Source organism: Hemibagrus wyckioides, linkage group LG03 (assembly GCF_019097595.1).
Source record: "Hemibagrus wyckioides isolate EC202008001 linkage group LG03, SWU_Hwy_1.0, whole genome shotgun sequence".
NCBI lineage: Eukaryota > Metazoa > Chordata > Actinopteri > Siluriformes > Bagridae > Hemibagrus > Hemibagrus wyckioides.
Window position 1 is genome coordinate 26,597,777 of NC_080712.1, and position 5,689 is coordinate 26,603,465.

A 5,689-nucleotide genomic window follows, 5' to 3' on the forward strand; every position below is an offset into this window, starting at 1 on the left:
TAGGGTTGGAGGGAGGGACAAATGCAAGTTTTTCAAACAACCTGGGAGTTCTTGGTTTATTGTTCAGAATGTTCTCATCTTTTTTAGAACATGAAAAAAGTCTACTTGGTGTGTTAAAACAAACCAGATGTTACATTAAAAAAACTGAGCCATAGGGTCATGGTTTTGTTGCTACTAAGACATGCTGGGCTTTCTGACCATTTTGGCGATACACAATCGCTCTCACATTGTGACAGAGGCCACTCATGTTCAAGAGCTGTTTATACAAATGCTGATTTGTGTTGACAGGCTAAAGTGCACTGGGCAAAGAATTTGTTGTCTTATAACATTTGGTCCCAAGCACTGCTGACAGAGACAACCATGAGTGACTTTATTGCAGCATTTTTCCTCCAAATAAACATTATTTGTCATTTTGGATTATGCAGATAAATAACATAGGGCAGAAGGGGAAAAATGAAAGGAAGGAAGGAAGGAAGGAAAGAAAGAAAGAAAGAAAGAAAGAAAGAAAGAAAGAAAGAAAGAAAGAAAGAAAGAAAGAAAGAGGACATCATGTTCCCTCTTTTTATCTGCAGAAAGGAAGGAAAGAAGGAAGAAAAAAGAAAGAAAGAAAGAAAGAAAGAAAGAAAGAAAGAAAGAAAGAAAGAAAGAAAGAAAGAAAGAAAGAAAGAAAGAAAGAAAGAAAAGGAAAAAATGGGACATCATGCTTTCTCTTTTTATCTTAAGGAAGGAAGGAAGGAAGGAAGGAAGGAAGGAAGGAAGGAAGGAAAAAATTAAAGAAAGAAAGAAAGAAAGAAATGGGACATCGTGCTTCCTCTTTTTATTTTAAGGATAATTTGTGTAATAATAATGTCCATTGTTAAAAGCACTATAAAAATAAATTGAAGGAATTTCCCTTTAAAACAGAACCTGGCATTGTTGAAAAGGCTTCTCCTTTCCATCTCCTTGAATGGCTATTGGGAAAAGAAATCGAATCTATCTGAAGAATGCTATTCTTATTTCTGACAGGTCTCTAAATGGTTCCCTGATGTTATTGATTCTGAAACCCTAGTTCATGCCTCAGGCTGTTAAAGTGCGGCAAAACAGATGAGATAGAAGCAGATATTCTGTGCCGTCATTTCTGAGTACATGTATGTTGTAATTCCAGATGTTAAGACTAAGCAATATCTGGTCTATGAGATTTACAGTCCCCTACGGTATTGGAACTGCAAGGATAGTTCTTTTGTTTTTGCTATACACTCAAGACATTTGGCTTTGAGAGTTAAAGATATGAGGCCATCATTTAGAATTTCAGCTTTTATTTACATGTAGGTGTGTGCAACAAATTGAATGAGGCAACGTTTGTGGCAGTCTACACAATTCTTAGTGAGCAAAAATTGCATATCCCTTGCTTGAAATAATGACAAGAAACTGGTGACCCACTGATATCACCTAACTGTTGCATTCTTCTTTTGTGACACTTTTCCAGGCTTGTACAACAGCTTCTTTCAGTTGTTGTTTGTTTTACGCTGTTTCTCCTCTTAAGAAGGTGAAATAATGCTCAGTTGGCTCAAGGTCAGGTGACTGACTTTGTTTTTCATCTGATGAAGTTTTTTGTTGTGTTGGCAGTGTGTTTTGTGTCATTATCTTGCTACATGATGACATTTCTCATTTCTCTATTGACATCTATAAAGATTAGTCAGCCATTTCCAGAAGCAGCCTATGATGCTTGAATGTTTTGAATCATAAGCAGATCCTTTCTCTACAGTTTGGCCTTTTCTTCACTTCGGTAGAGGTGAATCTTGGTTCCAAAAGTTGTCTGGGTTGTCTCTGTAATTCTTTCAATTCTGGCCTTGTAATTCTCACTGCTGATGAGTGATTTGCGTTTTGTAAAAAGTCTTCTTTGCATGGTGGATTGTGACATCTTACCCCGTGAAGCTGGAACAGGAAAGGACTGGTGCATCCATATAAGCAAAATGGGTGTTTGAATAGAGTGGAATTTGAGTTAAGCTTTTCTCTGTCTGGATACAGTTGTAGTACTGCAGTGAGTTTAATCTAGAGTGGCAAAATGACATACATCAGCCTTCAGAATATAAAAATTCAGTATAGGAAACAGCAAGAGAGTCATCCAAAAAAAAAACAGATAAAGAATATCATCGAGATCTTTTCAAGGGGATTTTAAAAGCCACAGACATCCGCTTGACCTCTAACTTCACGCATGTGTGATGCGCTTCTCATAGTCAGTTTGTGCCCCAGGGTCTTAGGTCTGAGGCCTGTGGATTGTTTAGCATAGCAGGATATCTCTGATGTTTCTTTCAAACACTCCATATGGTCAGTCCAGTTAAGACCGGGATCCCAATCAGTCCCAAGAGAAACCTCATAGCTGCTTAAGTGAGAATATTCTTGACCAACATTCCAGGCACATTAAGGATCAACAATCTGAGCAACAGACCACAAAATAGCAGGTTGTGTCAAGCTGCTCCTACGGTGTATGATTCATAGGCTGACTGGGACTGACTGTCATTTTCCTTCCTCTGAGATGATGATGCAGATGGAGTCACAAAAGTGATGTTTTACCAGCCATAATTATGAAATTCCTTGCAGATTAAACTGTGGAATATTTATAGATAACAATGATAATAGAATAATAGAACACATCTAGAACACACACAAGCATATTTTATACCAAAACAAAGTGGCTCTGTATCCAGTATACTACCATTTTAACCAAAATTGCACTGGATGAGTGTGGTGGATTTGACCAGTGGTGGGCCATCAGGGCCAGCAAGGCCTTCTCTGCTGGCCTAAACCACAGTGATCTGAATCACTGATTTGCATTTTTTATATAATTTTATAATATAATATTTTAATATTTTATAATATATTTAATATATTTTTCCATGAATGTGTATTAAATTATTCCCAATAGTCTATTCTCTACATTTCATAGCTTTTCTCTCGGTTGTGCTGCTTCCAGTAGTGTATATTTATGATAAGAGTATTTATCCAATCATATTTCAGCCAGTGACTGACATCATGTGTTGCCAGGGTGAAAGAAATATGCCTTAAGGCCTTCAGAATCAATAGTGCAGGCGCCTATTTAAGCAGGAGCTTAAAATAAGTGAAGCAATGAAATTGTTACATTAACCAATCAGATTTCGAGTTGGCGTCACTGCTGTTATCTAGCAGGCATACGATTACGTCAACAATTTCCCGTCCTTTGATTGGATAATTGGAGTAGTCAGAGGCAGCGAACCACACAAACTAAATAAGATATATATATTTTAACTCACAATGGCTGACAGAGGAGAAGAAATCGATTTGGTGAAGGCCAGTGAAGGCCTAGGTGTGGAATGTACGGCCCGCCACTGGATTTGAGGCATACGCAAATCTTTTTTTTTTTAATGGTTTCTACATATGTGCAGTGTAAGCCCATTATCTAAACAACACCTATACAATACCTACAGCCTTTAGCCCTACAGTAATAGTGCTTGCTCAAGCATCAATTAAGATCCTAAATATATAAATGTTTTCCCCAGAGCATTAAAGGGGATGATCTTATTACATTTACACGCTCATTAGAATAACAAAGGATGTTTATAATACAAGAAATTATTTTTGTTAAGTAATTTTTGTTTTTTTTTGTTTTTTTCGTTTTGTTTTTTTTGTCACTCCTGTTTGTCTTTTCATACACTCATGCAAATATTACATGAAATACACTGCTTGACCCCAACTAAACCAACAAATCCATCATGTTGGTACAGTTTGCTACGTAGCGCTTCTTTGTTTGCACCAGAGTTTATTGACCTTGTGTGCATCAAATCATGTACTGGTCTTGGGTGGATGTTAACATCTGAGAAGTAAGTTGTTCTTTCTTTGTATGTCGCCTGATTTTGATAAGCTACATCGAAACAATACATAACACTCATTACACAACACTGAGTCCCTTCCTGTAATGTTTAGCAAGGTTGGTTACACATGGTCCAGTTCTCCATGCAGAACATTCATTATATTCTTTTATGATATTCTTTTCAGAGCACAGGTTTTCACTTTGGTGTAAATCTATTGAGAGATGGTCATTTGAAGATGATAATTGTGCATTATTGTGACATTGCTTTGAAAAGCATGTCACACTTATTTTTGTCATTTTAAACACTTATTTCAATCCAGATTTGCGTTAATTTTGGCTGAGAGTCAAAACACTACGTCAAGTCATCTCCAAAACATATACAAAAGATTTTCAATGGAGTTAAAGACCCAAATTTGTGGTGTCCAGTTCATGTGTAAATAATGATTTCTCATGCTCCCTGAATCACTCTTTCTTTTCATCCTGCAATATGACTGTGCTGTTAGGCAAGAAAAAAAACCCACTGATGGTATAACCCAGTCATTCAGTACATTCAGGTACTCAGCTGACTCTATGTTATTGCTGCATAGCCACAAACTGCAATAATTCACCTCCATATAATATTTTGTTGTGGGTATCACCTGTGATTCCTTGCTGATGCTATGCCTGATCACAACAGCTTGTTGCTGTGAATGTGGTTTCAAAAGTTGATTTTGGGCTCTTTAAAAGGGGTCATAACCAGGGACGATTCTAGGATTTTCATTTAAGGGGGGCTGAGCCCACAATGAGGGTAACTAACAGGGTAGGATGGTAAACGTATTGCAGCATTCCACTGTATTGCATAGATGTTTATAACATTTGAGTACTGAACAAGCCTGATCTCACACACACATACACACACACACACACTCGTCCTCTGATCCTCACTCTGCGACGCTGCGGTCTGCGGATTGAAGAACGCACTGAAAGATGGGGAAGAGCTGAATTCTGCTGCCATTTTCATATGAAATTCAAAGGGGACTGAGGCGATCACCAATTTGTGTATAGGTTAGGGAGAATCGCAGAATTTTTAGGGGGGCTGAGTAGAAATATTAGGGGGGCTAATAGTCCTCAGGACCAGCACTCTTGGACTTAGAAACCATGAACACAAGCTAAAGATCAGTTTCACTCATGGTTTCTCTTAGGATTTCCTCCTTATGCCTATGAATTGTTGCACACACCTACATGTAAATAAAAGCTGAAATTCTAAATGATAGCCTCATATCTTTAACTCTCAAAGCCAAATGTCTTGAGTGTATAGCAAAAACAAAAGAACTATCCTTGCAGTTCCAATACCGTAGGGGACTGTAAATCTCATAGTCCAGATATTGCTTATAGGCTCCTTATGCCTTCTCAGGGAGTTTTTCCTTACTATTGCCACCTACGGATATTATGGATTAAAATTTAAAGCTGGATTTTAGTAAATCATGTCTACTGACGTGCTAAAGTGCTGACCTAAAGTGCTGACCTTTAACAAGCTTTTACACTGAGGACAATATTGAAAAAGATGTAAATAAAGATTCTATGTGATACACTGAATCTAGATATGTATCTAAATGCTGACAGAATTCAATCCAATATAGAAGTAACTTTATATAAGTAAATAAGAAAAAAAAAAGCTGAACAAAATTAGTAACACTATTTTACCTCTGAGAAATATATATATATATATATATATATATATATATATATATATATATATATTATTATTATTATTATTATTATTATTATTATTATTATTATTATTAGTAATTAATCAAATAATCTGTAATGTTAGAATATTTTGGGGAGGCACGTGCTTTGTTACAACGCAGTCAACGTTCAATA